At 47.5% G+C, this 17,580-nt stretch overlaps 1 protein-coding gene across 16 annotated transcripts in view; it reads left to right on the top strand.

Moving 5' to 3' along the window:
* The first annotated feature begins 1,597 nt into the window (after window positions 1–1,597).
* NRXN3 (neurexin 3) overlaps window positions 1,598–17,580 on the top strand; it is a 1,702,647-nt gene continuing 1,686,664 nt past the window's right edge. For all 16 annotated transcript variants that reach the window (XR_014260952.1, XR_014260953.1, XM_082451199.1 and 13 more), the window contains exon 1: window positions 1,598–10,534. The gene's annotated coding sequence lies outside the window, so the exon portion shown is untranslated. The remainder of the gene's footprint in view (window positions 10,535–17,580) is intronic.

Here is a 17,580-nt window from a genome sequence, read left to right as displayed (position 1 = left end):
TGCTAGATGCTAAGCCTTGGACAAGCTTATAGCTCGCACAGGAATTAGATGGGCTGTGACTCTGGGAAGGCTGCCCTTTTCCCCTAACAAGTACTGTTACCTGGTGACTGACCAGTCTGGACTTCAGTTCATGGTTCTAGCCAAGAAGAGACCTGGGGAAAAGTCATGGGAATGCGGGGGCTCCTTTTGTGACTCCTGTGAACCACTGTGTGACTTGAGTGGGTTCTAAAGGAATCAGAGGCCTCTACAATTCTATATGAACTAAATCTCCATCTCTGACTCTGTAAAGAGAAAAAGTCTCTTTAGGCTTGAATCAGCTTCCTGCTGGGATCAGGATCCCTCAGTGTGCACAGGGGTCTCTGCACTGATTGCCCTGAGGACTGTGCTGTGAGAATGCCTGATGCTGATGTGTGCATGCGTGTTCATTAAGGGATGCACCTGGCAACATGATGGTAATACTTATACAGCACATGCTATATTCTGTCATTTGTTATGAGCGCTTTACATATATTAAATGATTTAATTATCATAACAACCTTTTGAGGTAGGTACCGTTATTATAACTATTTTATAGATCAGAAAAATGAAGCACAGAGAGGTTATATAACTTGCCAAAGACCACACAGCTGGTAAATTGCAGAGCCAGGATTCGATACCAGGTAGTCTGCTTCTAGAGTCGATTCTCTTAACCACTGTGCTATAAAAACCTGAAGCTTACAAATTCCTGGGAAGTGGTTACATGTTCCCTGAGGTAAGAAGAATATTCGGATGGCTTGATTCTCCCCTGCTCTCATGTCCTTTCTATAACAAACGTCTGTCACCTCATTTTATAGACTGACTTCTAAGAATGATGCACCTTAATGCTATTTCTGAAATTTTACTTACCTTTTAGCTGGAATTTTACCAAGTAATATTTGTCCTATCATCCTGAAAAAAAGTATTCATTCATGATGGGATACTTCCTATTAGTCAAGATTTAAGTCAAAAAAAACTTTTTTTTTCAGAAAAGCCTTTTAGACCATGCATCAGAGCATTTGGTGGGGGAAGAGGTTGATTCCCTGGTCCCCATAGTTACATGCCAGATTTTCACACTTTGAGATTTTCTTAGTCAACAATTGGCCTAAAATCTATTTTCACCTCCAGTGTGAATAGGGCATTAATCACTGAAATCTGTTTCTCACAGTTACGCTTCACACAGGGCTCTGGTTTGCTTCCAGAGTGACCTTTGGTATAAAACTTTTGTTTGCTAATGCCTGTATTTGCCACATGTCCAATGGGCGGTGAAGAATGGGAAGGGTGGGAAGGGTTTCTCAAGGAGTTGTAGACAGGGAAAGGGAACATCAGAGAACAGGAGAACTACTGATTAGAAAGGAGAGAAAGAAAGTAGGGAACTGAAACTAATCTCCATTTAAATGAGGGACGTGGCGTTGGACCCTTTTGGTGGATACCTTTGGGGGTGCAGAGAGGAAGATGGAAGTGTACAGGTGTGGAAGCCAGAATGCTCTAGATCTGAATTGCTTCCCCGAACCACTTGCCCCAGCCTTACAGAACTCTTCCAAGAATTAAATGAGATAATATATGTGAAATGTCCCACTCTGGGCTTCATAAGTGCCCAAACTTAAAAAAAAATTCACTTATCACGTATTTATTGAGAACTTTTAAACGCTATGTATGGTTACATATATGTGATCACTGCCCTCCTGTCTAGTGAGTAAAGGAGCAGTAGTCATCTTTAGGAATATTTCTTAGTGACTTAGTACTATCACTCTGCATTTACCTAACCCCTAGTGTGTACCCAGCCCTTAACTGCTTTGTAGGAAGGGAGTATGCTAGTAGGAAGAGGGGCAAGTGGGCTTATGTGATGGTGTTCAAGAATATGGGAGGCCAGGTTGGCATAGAAGAACAGCAGAAAGAAAGAACCTCATTTATTTATTCAGCAGACATATATAGCCTAGCAGCAAAATCTTAGCCCAAGCAATGGGCTCTGATGGAATTTCTAGGTTAGTGGGGGCTTGGCATGAGAGAGGGTGAGGAAATAGGAGATTGTAAGCATGCAAGCTCATGAAGTTGTGGGCTGAGGAGGTGAAAGAATGAGTGGATGAAGACTGTGGAAAGGGAAGAAAAAAAGGAAATACAAGTTGCAAGGAGAGTGGCCCAAGCAGTGGGTTAGGAAACCAAGCAAAGTGCTGGGGGTGGCTGAGTGGTATCAGGAAAGCAGATGGTGATCCTTGAGAAGGAGGGTGCAGATGGCATTGATGGTGAGGAGGCAGCGTGGGGTGAAGAACAGTCCCAGCTTGGCCACCCCAGGAGGGGAGAAGCTGGAAGACAACTCCCCACGCTGGGTGAGCTCTGTGACTCATCTGGCCCCCAGTGTGGCATCTGAAAGGGGTACCAGGAGGAAGGATGTGGGAGGCTGTGTGATTCTTTATGATGGGCCTTGGGGGTTAAACATGAACCTCAAACACCCAGGAGCTCCTTGTGAGGAAAGAAAGTTCTCCTTCTAAGAAAAGAACACAAGCACCCTATTATATTCAAATCCAGTCTCCCAGGTTAAGTTTCGACTGTCTGTTTGATCGTGGGCAAGTAATTTGATTGCTCTTGGACATGGCTTTCTCATCTGTAAAATAAAAACGTTGGGTTAGGTAATACTTAAAATACTTTTAAGCTCTAAATTCTATGATTCTGAGAAATAGTTGAAGGTCTAGACTGCAGAGGACAGAGCAGACTTATTAGTCTATTACTGCTAAAGTTGTGTGTGAAGGGTAACTGTTAGAAACAATGATCAAATCCCTATGCACACTGGTGCTGAAGACAAATTTTAAGCAATTGTTGCTCAAGATGTTACAAGAAGGAGGATTTTGGCTTAATGTAATAACGTTTTTAAATATTGGAGTCATCCAATGATGAGTTGGGTTGCTTTGTGTGGTAGTGAGCTCCCTGCTGCAGGAAGTGATCAATATCAGGTTGAATGATGATGTTTTGGGGGCTGCTATAAAAGGAACTCCTCCCCCTGCACCCACCTTTACAAAACATCATGAAACATTATGCTTTCCTGCAGACTGGTTGAGCATGTGATTAAATGGTAAAAGGTGGTGAATCCCAACTAGTATTTCTCAGAACATGATGTCATTCATATTAACAGGTCTCCTGTGTGGAAAAAAGGGTTTTGTGGTAAAATAACTTTGGAGAACATTATATTAAACAATGTTAAGCAAGTTTCTCTTCTGCAAGACTTCTCAGAGACTTAAATATATTAGTGTGATTATGGATTTTCTGATCATATTTGACAATAGAGTCTTTCAGAATATCTGATAGGTATAGTGACCTACTGAACCTACTTGGAGAAATGTTGCTTTAAGCTGTTGTTTTATGTTCTAGGTCCTTTGCCCCTAGAAAGAAAGCATCAGAAATTCTCTGCTGTCCTCGGCTAGGTCTGATGATGAAGCCCAATTTGGGACTTAAAGCCCTCGGGGAGGGGCTGGAACTCTGGATGATACTGTTAGACTGATTCGGCTGGTGACCGTAGATGAGTCTTTCCTTGTACCTCAGTTTCCTCATAAGTAAATGGGGAGAAATATGTTGAATCCAATCCTTTTTAGGGTTGAGGTGTCATGACAGAGCCCAAGGTAACACCCATGACATTGGAGTTTGAGTTTGAATCACCTGGGCATCTTCTTGAAGTGCAGATTCTGATTCAGCAGGTCTGCTGGGCTGGGAGCGGGGGTAGGAGCTGAGATTCTGCATTGCTGACCCACTCAGAGACAATGCTGGTGCAGCTGTGGTCACACTGAGAGCAGTGAAGGTCCAGGAAGCCACACAGTCTGGACCATATCAGGAGTATCTCCTCGTATGGAGCAGCTCAAGCGTTCTGGTGCCACCACTTTTCCTGGAGATCTGGTCTGTGTTTTCAAAAGGTATTATTCCCATGGAGAAGTAAGCCAGGCACCTCTCTTGTGTCCCTGTGGAGGGTTTGCCTTGGGCCCCTCCGAAGGGAATCCCTCTTCCTCGTCAGCTTCCCCACCCCCTACTGCCTACAGCTCCACAGTCGGTTAAGCTATTTTTTGAGTTTGAGTTAAAACCATTTCAGACATATTTTTAACTGCGGCCTGTTTGAAAAGCTGTTAGCATTTGGCAATCATTCCATCTTCAGCTTGAATCCTGGGGAGGGTGTTTTTTCTTTTCTTTTTTTTTTTTCCTCCACAACCGGGCAAAAGTATATCATTTAAAAATAGTTCTAGTGCGTGGGTCCGAGAGAATGGCTGCTGGGGATGGGAATGGAGATGGGGCGTGCTTTGGACTCCACAAGACCATCACTGTTGGTGCTGCCTTTCCTGCCTGCACCCAGGCTGAGCTGGCTTTACAGTGTGAAGGGGTAGGGATGATATGAGGGCCGTCCAGCAGAGGGAGAGGGAGAGATGATGGGAAGCAGGGGCTGGGGAGGGACACAGGGCAAATGGCACCGGAACTGGGGCTGACTGAACCTCCAGGAATGACAGCAGAATGGATATCTTTCCTGCCCATGATCCTGAGATTTTCTAGAACCAGCACATCACCATTGCCATTGTTAGGAAGCTTTTATTAAGGGCATCCTGGGAAGTAGTGCCCATGGGAAGTTGTTTTATTTTTTATTAAGTAACACACATAGCCTCTACACTGTGAATACCACTGTTTGAGTACTTTAAAAATATTAGCTCACTTAATCCTCCTAACAACTCTCTGAGGTAGGTCCTATTGTGATCCCCATTACATAGAAGGGGAAACTGAGGTGCAGAATGGTCAAGCAACTCGCCCAAGGTCCTGTGGCTTGTGGGCTGTAGAGCTGGATTCCAGCCTGCGCGGTCTGGAGCTGGAGTTCACGCCCTTTGCCACTACACTATGCAGAGATGCAAGTCCTGCTCTCTCGGCACTCGATCTGAAAGTGGCCTGTGCCAGCTGTCTGCTCTTACCTAGCTGGTGGGAGGAATGAAGTTTAAAACAGACAAGAACTTCTGTCATAAATGGAGCAAATGATGATTTTTTTTTAAAGCAACCATCAAGTATTAATAGGTAACTCCCTGCCACTCAAACATTCAAACCCATTAAACACTCCAAATATATCTGGACCATATTAAAATGTGATCCCCAAGCAGGAAATTCTAGAATTGCTCTGAAAATTATCAGCGTGGGAGGAAATAGTTTCCTTCTAGTGTTTTTCTTGTAAAGTTTTTTGGCGAGATAGTCTCGCATCATCAGTCTAGTCAAGTTGCTTGCTCCTGGGTGCTCAGGGGAGGAAGGATGGCGCAGGGATGCCATCCCACGTCCTACCAGGATCTCCCCGAGGCTGGAAACGGCAGTCCTGTCCCAAAGGCTGGTTCCTCTCAGCTGGCAATGGCTGCTGAATTCAGGGAGATGGCTGAGAGGCTTCTACTGCTGCAAGCGCCTGAGAATATTTTATTTCCATGGAATAAGCAGGAAAAGAAAATGAGGGTAGAGGGTTCCCCACTGGAGTTGGAAGTTAAAGACTTTTTGCCTTCCTGGGAGCTAGCCTTTCCTGCAGCCTCTTTGGGGGTGGGGGGTGGGGGGTGGGGGAGTGGCTGATACCCTGGTGGAAGGGATGCCTGGAATTAGAAACATTCCCTGGGAACTAACCCCCTCAAGGCCTGAATGCTTAGGCTCCCCTTTGGGCTTATGTCCTCGCACGCCTGTAAATCTCACATCCACGTGTTCTCCTTCCGTCCTGTGACGAACAGCTCTCCGGATTAGGCGCCGCTTGCAGAATTTGGGGAGTGGTGCTCTTGACTCCCCCTGACTCACTGCTGGCCCTGTGTCCTCTTGCTGGACTGCAGGTTTAACTCTTTCTGTATAAGTTCTCTCCCTGGGGATGCCAGGCCCCTCTGTGTTACTGTCTACACTGCACAGTGCATGTCTAATCATACTAATTAATAAGCAGTCACTTATTAATAACACTGGAAACACCGTCACGTGGGTGACGGAATGTCAGACTCCAGGAGGCAGCAATGCAGCCCAGCTCTTGTGGGAGGAGAGGAGAGAACAGGGTAAGGGATATTCGAAAGCGGCGTTGGATGAACCGCTTTGAGCCAATAGCATTTGAGGCTGAATTTGAAATCTGCTCAGGAGCAAGGCAAGCGGGGATCTGAGACCTTGACTCAACTGCAGTGCTGGCTGGGGATTAGCAGAACTGTCTAATGCCCAATTTTTGTGACTTGGTCTTGGCTTGACAAGCCTTTGATATTCCCAGGGTTTGTTAGGGTAGAGCAGTGGGAACTCAGACAGGGAGGACGGTATGTATACCTATTTAATGGATGAAGAAACTGAGACCATTGACCATTATCATTGTTTTCCAGAGATTATTGAGACAATCAGTAAGTAAAAGAAAGAACCTGTGTAATGAAGGCAAAAAACTCCCAGACAAAGCAACCTGAAATTCACATACCAAGAGTCATTAGACCAACAGAAAGGTGTATGTTAAGTCTTTTATCTATAACCCTGATTTTATAGGCATAGTCTTGTTTATAAATATGCAATTGCATATATTTCGATAAATAACATAAAGCCAACTTGCTGTGAAGATTAAACGAGATAACGCATGCCAAGTGCTTACCTTAGTACCAGGCAGGTGAAAATAATGCTGATGATCAGGGCTGATAGCTGGTATGTCCTGTTAGGATCAAACCATTTGCTTATGACCAGCCCCCAGTCTGATTGGCTGCTGCCATGCCACCTCAGATATTAAATATTTTAAATCCTACTCTGATAATGATAACTGATACTCCATTGTGGACCTTCCAAGTGCCATTTACTATCACAGGTGCTTTTGATATAATTGTCACAGGAAATGTTTGAGGATGGTATCATTATCATTCCCACTTCACAGATGAGAAAGCTGAGACTTGAAATGTTAGTAACTTGGCCAAGGTCTCATGGCCAGCAAATGGTGCAGCTGGGATTTGAACTTAGATGTGCTCTTTGCAGAGCCTTGGGATCTTAACTAGGATGCTGCCAAGTGGAGGCCCAGACTTGTGGTGGTGTTTGTTATTATTATTATTGTCATTCTCATCATTATATCAACTTGACTTTTTTCCCCAGAATGTCATGGACAACTTATTCTTTTGATTGGTAATAAACTTGTTCCTTGTTCCATTCTGAAAGCATTGGTCTGGCGCATTTGAGAAAAATTGGAAGAGTCCCTGTCCCATTTTGTTTTCCTCCTGAACTGAGCGAAGGCAGCAGCCTCACAGCCAAGTGAAGAAGATAGGTCCACCAGGGAACCTTCTAACCTAATGGGCTCTGATTGTGGTCCTCGCAGCTCAGGACAGAGGTGAGAGCAGTGAAAGACCAGGGTCTCTGAAGGCTTCAGTTACCTCCATTGAGTCTTTCTTTAAAAAAATCGGTACCATTGCCGGTGTGGCCCCATCATTTGGGCAGACACCTGATATTGCTTTATGCTTATGGTTGCATGACACGTCTGATTGTCTTTATTGTTGTCCATCTCTGCTCTTTTGTACGTATCCATCCTCATAAATCCAGAACCATCTGAGGGAACGCTGGATCACTGAGAATGAGCGGAGTGGTAGTTAGCTAAAATGCCGCAGAGGAGTGGGATAAAATGAGCCCAAAGATTGCATAATAAAAGGCAGACTAAAAGGATACACCAGAGTAATTGAAAGATAAATAACACTTGAGAAGCCCAAGAAACTACTAAATGGAATAAAGTGATAATGACAAGTATATTCAAAGTATACAAGGTAAAGTAGGTAAAAAGCAGAAGGACTAAAAACAAGTAAATGATAGTACCTAAGATGTCATAGTAAGCTAAAATATTAAAAATTAAATGATGAAATAAGGGAATGCTAACTATAGGGGGCAGTCCAAAGTTAATAATCCCATGCAGGGGCAAAGGCAGACCCTTGGGCCAAGGTAGTGGACATTTGTTAAACATTTCGGTGGGGCAGGTGTTCTGCATGTATTTTATCATTTAATTCTCGAAACAATCCTATGAAGTAAGTACAGGCATTATCTCCGTTTTGTAGGTGAAGACACTGAGACTTGGAGAGGGAAAAAATTATTCACATCACACGAAATTTAGGTGGTCAAGTTGGGATTGGAATCCAGGTACGTGTTTTAACCCTAGGTCGTCCTGTAGACATGCAGTGGACTTCTTGAGGGAATGTCCTTCCAAAGCTGGTGTTTGCTGGAGGAGTCCCATGGGAGGTGACATCTGCAGGGCAGTGAGTCCTCAGACCCTCCCTTTGGGCTTATACCCTCATATTCCCCGGGGGGGGCCCCTTAGGTCTCTTCCTGCTGTTTCCAAAGGTGAGTCTATAGCTGCCCTGGCTAGTTCCAATGTCCTGCTGGATCATGGTGATGATCCTTTACATTGTTCTTCCCACAGGAGCTCTAGACAGCTTGCCCAATCCCATGCACTGTGTCCTCTGAAATTCCCTTCCACATTCTGAAAACAAATAAGGTACATGGACTTCAAGGAAGGCCAGGTAAGGAGGATATAGATCAGGAGACGCGGCATTTCAGGTCTAGCATAAACTGGTGAAAGTTGAGGTGTCATACATGAAATTAATCGATTATGTGCTGGGTACCATTGAGGTATTGAAGACTGGTGACCCAAAGAAACATAAAGAAGTGAGATTATTATCTGAAAGGTAAAACAGACGGAAATGCAGACTGGTAATGCTGGAATTGCATGTGTCCATTTAAGCCCAGCCCAAATGCCACTTTAGTCTACCAAGCTTGCCTTTATACCCCCAAATCTCCAAAAAAAATTTTATCATCTGCTTCTTGACAATCCCATAGAGCTTCCTTTACATTGCTTTCATGACTGTTATTTTTCCCTTGCTTTATAGGAACACACCTCTGTCTTCCACCAAAGCATAGAAGACTCCTTGGGGCAGGAAAGTTGACCTACTTGTTTGGTTTCCTGTGAGAATAATGCTGCGTACACATGCTATCAAGTTTGCTAGGATGGTTGGAAGAATGTCCAGTAAAGGGCAGAAATATAAGGACTACTACCCTCCCTGAAAAGGAGGCAATATAACGTGAGGCTGAGCAGGCAGGCTCTGGAGTTGGATACACATGAGTTCAACTTCATTTTGGTTATTTCCTGCTGTGTGACCTTAGGGGACCCTCCATAAAGCTTTGATTTCCTCAACTGTAAAATGGACCTCAGTGGTCAACAGGCAGCAACCTCACTGGACTGAATGACCTGACCCATGTGCTGGCACGTGGTGAGTGGTCAACAGCTGTTGGCGGCTTTTCCTGCCATTGATGCTGGCCGGAGGAAGGACCATGTGCCATGCAGCCCTTAGAAAGGGGAGGCAGGAGAAGAAAGGGGCAGGGCTGTTTATCCCACTGTGAGGCACCAGGGCCTGACGATGAACAGAACCTTGTGTTTGGTGCCACCGACAGTCATCCCTTGTTTAGGCTTGACTGGGGAAATGTTTTCACAAACGTGGACTACTTTGGCAAAACTGGTGATGGACTTTGAAGGGTTTGGGTGTGCAGTGGCAACGCCTAGGCCCCGAGTTCAGGGTGCGAGCCACAGAAGGGAACCATGTTCCTGGTCCACCACAGAGCCTGCTTCCTGCCTCTGTCTCTTTTAGCTCTCAGCCCCCGAGGATAGGGTGGGCTGTGCCTCTGTCTGCCTTCCCTGCCAGGGGCCTTGGAGGGGAAGCCCCATCTGTCACCTTCATTTGTGTCCCCAGTCCCCTGCACTATGTCTTGTCTTAAGCAGGCATTCAGAGGGCTTGCAGAGGAATGGCTTTGTGTCCTAGTTACGGCCTCCACCAGATGCACAGGGCTTGCCCTAATTTTGTGAGGAGGAGCGACTGCTCGGGGAAACTGAGGCACACTGGTAGGTCAGGGTCCTCTCTACTCCCTCATTCTGCAGTGAGACACATGCATCTTCCCCAGTGAGGAAGTGGCTTAGTCTACTGAAGCTGTAAATGAGGATTTTGTCTTTAATTCCTGCTCCAGTTCCAGCGAAGAACCTTCCTAGGCTGGGATGAGGGGAGAAATGAGCTCCTGACACTGCCTCTTAGTCGCAGGGGGCTGCTGAGTGCCCCTCCCTGATGATGTCTTCTCAGCTGTCGGAAAAACAGTCAGGGAGGAGGTGAAGCCCTGAGCCAGGCAGCCCGGCTGTCTCTTTAAATGCTGGGGTCTGTGTGGGAGAGGGAGGGGCCGGCTCTGGAGTGCGTGAAATTCCTGGGCTCCTCCGGCAGTCTCAGGCTTAGAGCTCAGCCCTACACATCTCCTCTTGCGTGCAACTCACTGAGAGGGAGAAGGAGTGTGTCCTCCCCTCTCGAAGCCGCCAGCATCTCGAGCCACCAAGGACCTGCTTTTCGCACCTCCAACACCCCCTCCCTTCTTCCCCGCCACTCCCTCCCAGAGAGAAAGAAAAAGAAAAGGAGACAGAAAGATTCCGGCATCTGAACCTCCCCAAAGAGGAAACATACCCAGCAAACTCAGTTGATTAAACATCAAACAAACAAACAGACCCCAAATCTTCTGTTCAACTGGAAAGGTAAGATGTGGGGGGAAAGGAAGGCAGGCGGCATGTGAAACAACTCGGGCTTCTTGTTCGTTCTGGGAAGAGGTTGCTCCTGAGAGGGTAGAAGTTTTCAGCTGGGAGCGACCAACCTAGATTTTTTTTTTTTTGAAGGCTGGATCGGAGAGCCTTGGCTGACCATGGGAATGGCTTTTCAACTGCCGTTCTTCTCCTTCAGTTTCTCCTGGAAGTTGGGTCCTTTTGCTCCAGATGTTGAAAAAGTCAGAGAGTGTTTTAGATTTTTAATCTTTTTTAAAGTCTTTCTCCTATTTGCTTGGATTGTTAGTCTGCAATGATGTGTACCTATCACTTCATTTTGGGCAGATACTTTTTTTGCATTTTGTGACCACTTTTCCCCTCATTATTCTTCTTTTTTTTCTGGGGAAGGGGCTAGTTCACACGAGAAAGAGAAGAAGGGGAGCTCTGAGGATCACAAGAAGACAAAATTGAACTGAGATAGGGATTTCCCTAGCTGTTGAGGAATTGAGGGGTGTGTGTGTGTGTGTGTGTGTGTGTGTGTGTGTGTTTGAGTGTGATTTTTTTTTTTTTTTGGAAGATGTGTGAGGAGGTGGATCTTGAGTCTGAAGATTCAGGCTGGAGTCCTGCTGTCTTGCTGTGGAGGTGGGCATACTCAGAGAAGGTGAAAAGGGAGTGTGTGTGTGTGTGTGTGTGTGTGTGTGCGCGCGTGTGTGCGTGTGTGCGAGCACTCCTGTTTGGATCTGCTACAAGGGAATCTTCCTCCTCTGCCTTCCATTTGTTTATATTAATGATTTAGTAGCAGGCTTGCCTGAAAACTTCCACTCTGTGTAAGCACTGTGGGTTTTTGTAAGCTCTCAGTGACCTTAAAGGCTGGTTCGATGTATTTTTTTCTAGGCATTGTGTTGTACCCGGAGTTTTAGCTCTTTCCCTCTCTCTTTTTTTAATCACAAAACTTAACTGCTTTAGAAACATCATCTTGATGACAAGGGAAAAAAATCTGTCCCCCCCCGCCATCCCTTCCTAGGCCAGTGACGTAATACCAACCTATGGGCTCGGCTGCTTTGCAGGTGACTTACCCTGTGATTACTTGTTAAAAAAAATAAATTTCTCCCTTCTTCCATTAAATGCATTCTTCTTTTGATTTGGATGTAGAAATATCATCATGCTGTGAGACAATTTTATTTTTGATAACCATTATTGGGGTTTAGGTAAAGTAGGATTTCTCTTCCCTGATCATTATTAAAAATTTTTTGTTTAAATACAAAGGTCAGAGATCATCCAGAGCTAGGCTAGGATGGAGCTAGACAGAGTCGGACAAGATAGGAGAGCTGGGAAAAGGGGAGCTGTCATTTCCCCGCTTCCTCCGGTCATTCCCGCTTGGGGAGATAGTTTTCTTTTACCTCCACAATCCACCCCAACATTCTTAATTCCTCCTCTGCTCTGGGTCCTGTGGATGGCCCTGGAGGGACAGGGATGCTCCTTGTCACACCTGGAGGACCGTGTCGTTTCGGGGGTCAGATGACCGTTTGCCTTTGTGATGAAGGTTCCAATGGAAATTTGAACTCCCAGTGCGCTGGGTGACTTAGTACCTGGGATAGTCTATCTGGGGGCGCCTGGAGGTTACGTTTGGGGAGCCCGAAGAACTAGCCTTTATGAATTTGCCATTCTGGGTAGAGCCTCCCTTCATCATTCAAGGGCTTGCTTCTGCATCGCCTTTCAAGTTAAAATGGTCCCGCTGGTTATGATGGGCAAGTTTACCTAAGGGCTACTGGGTACGTGGCTGAAGGATGGAGGGAAGAGAGAGACACGGCAAGGCTGGTATTTTTTTTTTTTTTTTTTAATCTTCTGGCTTAATCTGCCTCAGTCATATTGGGGCGAACGATATTTCAGACGGATGCTGGTTGTGCAGAGACATTCCTATTGTTTGAATTTTTTTTTTTTGGTTGGGGAGTGGAGAGTAAGGGCTTTTGGCCCATTTTCTGCAGCCTGGGGTTCATCTGGCGAGCCAGTCTTCCTTCTGGAAGAGGGGAAAAAGGCTGGACGCTGGAAGTTCGCTATTAAAGTGAGCAACAGGGCTGGGTTAATTTTTTAAAAACAATCGGACTGTGCGAATGCCCTTTTCTGGAGCTTTCCGGTCCTTTCTAGTGAAATAATAATTTTTAAAAATTGCTTCTTAAGATGAGGGGGCCAGAAATCAAAGGGATTCTAGATTTTGAGAGACAACTGCATCTTTGCTTCTCTGGTAGCTCCCTATTATTAATTATTAGGGGTCTGATGGAGGTCTGGCCTCCTTTTTTGTTGATTTTAATGCTGCGTTTCTACTGAATATGTTGATGATTTGCTGCTTATATAAGGGAAAGGATGTATCGAGGTGGTTTGATGCTTGGGGTTTTGAGATCGGCTACTGAGATTGGGTGGCGGTTGATGTATTTGTCGATGTGCATGGTAGGAAGGTCTTTTCTTTTGGGTGGTGGGGGGTAAGGGGATGGTTGGAAAATGGTAGATGAGATGCTACAGCAAATGCGGACATGAGGAGAGGCGGAGGTGAGGTTGGAAGTCACCGGCTTGCAGAATTTCTGTCCTGCATCCCCCTTTCTCTCGTTCCTTGGGAAAAAAAATCCATTATCTCTAAAAACACATTATTCTTCAATTGGCCTTTTAGAGAAAGAAGGAGAAGGAGGGGAGGGGTTAATTTGGTGAGGGGGCTTGGTTGTAATTAGCCCACTGCTGCAAAACTGAGATACAGAAATCCATCGGCACCAGCTTTGGGGGCACAGAGAGGCAGCAGAGAGATGGGGGACGGGTTGTCAGTCTTGGATGCACAGTGGAGCGGTGGGGTTGGCGTTTGGGTATTGTGTGTGTTTGTGTCTCTGTGTGTGTGCAGTTTTTTCCGCCCTACCACCAATTTCCCCCTCTATCCTCCCCCAATTCTGCTGTTCTCTTGCTTCCATTGGCACACACCGCTCTCCCCTACCCCCGTATACCCCCTCCCCCTTTCCTTTAGTCCTTTCTGTCTGGATGAGAAAATTCTGATTCTGATGGCTCTGCGGCTCTTTTTTTTTTTTTTTTTGCAACACAACAGTGGTGCGATGGCCTTTCCTACATGCCACACGGATGCAGCCTTCTGATAGGAGGGCTAAGTCGGCACATCTACACACGCACGCACTTTGCACACACTCTTGCACACACACTCTCTCACACAGACACAGGCGATCAAGGGCTTGATTTCGTTTGGTTTCGCTCCCCTTTACGGCTGTCGCCACCCCTACCTCCACCATGGCTCCTTTCCACCCGTCTTCATACGGGAAATGCAGTAACGATACCCACGTCTTCTCCCCACACCGCTCTCTTCTTTCTTCTCGCCATTATTCTTTACCAGAAGCTGTGGTGTGTCGCAGTTCATGGGATTAGCGTGTTGGAGAGTCTTTGGGGAGGGGACCTCATAAGAAGGGGGTTGGAATGGGGGTAGGTGACATTAATGATTTTTTTTTTTTTTTTGGCCAAATAAGCACCCGGTGATAATGATCCAATTTAACCATCCGTGTAATATGTGTTTGCGGCACATCAGAGGAAGGTTACACGGGGAGAGCAGAGTCTGGACTGGGTTACCTCTGGGGAGATTTGATGCCTGGACAATAGAGAGACAGATGCCCCCTCTCCACACACACATATGTATGCTCTCACACACACCAACACACAGCTCTGCTCAGTGGGCTGTGTCAAGCCAGAGGGCACTGCAGAATCTCCCAGAGTTGTCGTGGCTCGTGGGGAGTCTGGCGTGATGTCTTTGTCCTACCCAGCCCTCGCTCTCCGGATGATGTCTGGTCCTAAAATTCTTGGTGGCCTTTGTGTTGCCTTTTGGGTGGGGGCTGGAGGGCTGTTTGCGTCTTGTCCAACGCCGCTGTGCTCCCAGTCGGACAACGTGGATTGTCCACATGGTGCGTGCGGTTCGAGCGGGGGGTGCCTGCCTGTCCGTGCTGCGTGAGTGTGCTCGGTGGGCACGGGCGCGCGCGTGGCTCTGGGGAGCTATGGGGGCGACAGGGAAGGGAAGCTCCCCTTCCCTCTCTCGTGGGGGAGGAAGGCAATGAGCGGCGGTGTTTGGTGGGGGCGGGAGGGCGACGCAGTTTTCAAGGTAGCTGAGAAGACGGCGGGGGGAGAAGGCGCTCGTCTCCAGCCGCAAGCCTCGTGGGGGAGCCCCGCTCCCAGGAGCAAGCCCGTGGGTGGGTGTGCGCTGGAGGACCAGTGGGCGGATGCGGACGGAAGGGGCAGAAGGGACGAGGTGGGCGAGACTGAGGGCGTCCCTGGCAGAGCGTGGGGGGACGGCCCTGCTCGCCCCGGCCTCGGCCACGCGCGTGGGACGGCGGCCCGGCCTTGTGGGAGGCTCTGCGGCCCCTGAGGAGCTGCGGTCGCCCTCGGCCGGGGTAGCAGCTGAGCCCCGGGGCTTTGCGGGGCTTTGCGGGGCTCCAGCCGCCGTAACTATCAGACGCCATTTTCCCTTCTCCTTTGGTTAAAGGCGTGGCCCTCTTTATTAGAGATTACATGTGAAATTGGAAAACATTTTTCCTAAGGAAAAAAAAAAAAAATCCTTGGGGCAAAATGCTGGTTGTCGTACGTAGCTTATGTCCCTCTCCCTTCCTGGGGCTGACCTTGAGGAGTCAGGGAGAAGGGGTTCCGTCATTGGCAGAGAAAGGGGACAACTGGGGGGTAGGATGCCTCAGGGGCGAATCATTGTGCCAAACACCGAGAGGAGAAAGCTCTTGGGATCCCCCTGCTGTGTTCTCCTTACGTGACCCTCGTGTGTGGATGGGAGACTTGGAAAAGTAGAAACGTCCCTTCCGAAGCTCGCCCCCTAGAAATTCGCAGGCCTCGGTCCCTGCTGCCATCAGGCCCTGCTTCCCTCAAGCACGTACCCGCTGGGGGAGGAACCACCAGCCTCTCCGCAGCTCTGACCCTGGAGGGCCAGCCCTGGCTGCTCTGCAGATGATGAGGGGTGACTGGGCCAGCCACAGGTGGCAGTGCTGGGCTCGAGCAGGGCTCTGCAGGCCTCTGCTCAAGTGAGACCTCCCCAGAGAGGCCTCTGCTGAGTGGCCTTCTAAAATAGCCCCCTCACCCTGACCCCTGGCTACTTTCAGCCCGCGTCTCTGCCTTTAATTCTGATCAGCTACGCACTACCTAACACTACATTACATACTGAAGTGTTAAGGTAATCTTGTCTGTCTCTCCCTCTGGAATTCAGGCTCCATGAGGTCAGGGTCTTTGCCTATTTTTGTTCATTGCAGTGTTCTCGGTGCCTAGGACATTTTCTGGCGTGTAGTAGGTGCTCAACAAATATTTGTTGATTGGAAGAAAGAACCATATGGATTTGGTGTTGGGGTTCTAACCTTGGAGCCTGTCTTCTGCGAACGCTGAACTTTGCCTCTGGCTGTCCCTGCCTGCAAGTCCAGATCTGCTAGAGGAATTGCAAAGTGCAACTTTCGAGTTCAATAGAAGGGTCTTCTCCATGCCTGGCTCAGAGTGACTCTGCCTCCTTCATGGTCCTACTAATACTAGTTAATCATCATCATCAAGTAGCAGTAATGGTAGTGATACAGCTACCGTTCTGAGGTACTTAATATATACCAAGTTTCTTTTTTTTTTTTTTTTTTCATTCAGTATTTTTTAAAATTTTCCAAACAACTCAATGCAGTATACAGTCGGCCCTCTGTATCTGTGGGCTCTGCATCCTCGGATGTGGAGGGCCAACTGTGCTACATCATTTTATATAAGAAACTTGAGCACCCGAAGATTTTTGAATCTGCGAGGGATCCTAGAACCAATGCCCCATGGATACCGAGGGATGACTCTGCTATTATTCCCTGCCTTTGACAGAAGAGGAGACTGAGACTTAGATAAAATCAGATAGTAAGATGGCAGATCAGGGATTTGAGCTCAGATCTTTCTTATTCCGGAGCCCAAGTTCGTGACCCTTATGTTACACTGTTAGAGGTAAAAGGGAGATGAGCCATTACCTCATTCAGTGCTCTCAAATCAGATGAGAAAACTGAGGCGAAGAGAGATTAAATGGCTTGTCCAAACTCATATGCCACGTTTGACGCAGAGACAAAGCTGGAATCCAGGTTTTCTGGCTATCCGGGCAGTCTTCTTCCTATACCATCTTGCTGCCTGTGGGACGTGGGCCCGCTCTCAAATGGGATTGTGCTGGAGGCTGCCTGAGGTGCCCTCTTAGCTTTCCTTCTTCCTTGGTCGGCGGGGCAGTGGGGTCTTGGTGAGGTGGGAGGAAGTAAGTGTGCCTTTAATGAGGGCAGACTATTCCTGCCGAGCTGGAAGGAGACTGGGGGCTATTCTCCAAGGTCATCAGAATCACTGGGTGCCGGTCAAGGTCATCCCCTGAGTGTGCTGGAGGAAGAGACCCCAGTGGAGTGCTCCAGATTCTTAGTCCCATGTAGCCCTGCCCATCACGGTTACTCTCAGATACAGCAGGGGCTCCATTCAGAGGTCCAAGCATCTGGTGTCTGGATCCTGATGACCTGGGAGCTTGTGTGCTTCTCCCAGACTGGCTTAGCCCTTGCTTCTCTGCGTGGAGCCAGACACTGGCCTCATTGTGTTTCATTTCTGTTTCCAGAGGCTGGCTGGAGAGCTTGAGCTCATGGAACGTGCGGAAGGGTCCCTACTAGTCCCTGTGCTCCAGCCCTAGGGTTGGCCTTGACCTCGACTCAGGGAGGGGTTAGACATCCTAGCGTGCGTGCGTATGTGCACGTGTGTGTGTATGTTATGCTGGGGCCAGGAAGGTAGGGGAAGTGGGGGACCAGAGTAAAGTGGGTTCTGAGAAGCAGGGAAGCCTTACCTTCTTCCAGGACCTTGAGACAGGGTGAGAAGCCTTTTCTGTGTGACTTTGAGGTGGGGTGACCAGGTGCCCTGGTTTGTAGAGACAGGCCCATTTAGGCCTTTGTCCTAGTGTAATTATTAGCTCTCAGAAATGTCCTGGTTTGGATGATAAAATATATGGTCATCCTTCTTTGAGGTGACATCACCCACTTTCTGTT

The sequence above is a fragment of the Balaenoptera physalus genome (assembly GCF_965194825.1).
Source record: "Balaenoptera physalus genome assembly, chromosome: 2".
Taxonomy (NCBI): Eukaryota; Metazoa; Chordata; class Mammalia; order Artiodactyla; family Balaenopteridae; genus Balaenoptera; species Balaenoptera physalus.
Note: the sequence above shows the minus strand (reverse complement) of the source record. Positions and strands in the feature narration are given on the sequence as shown.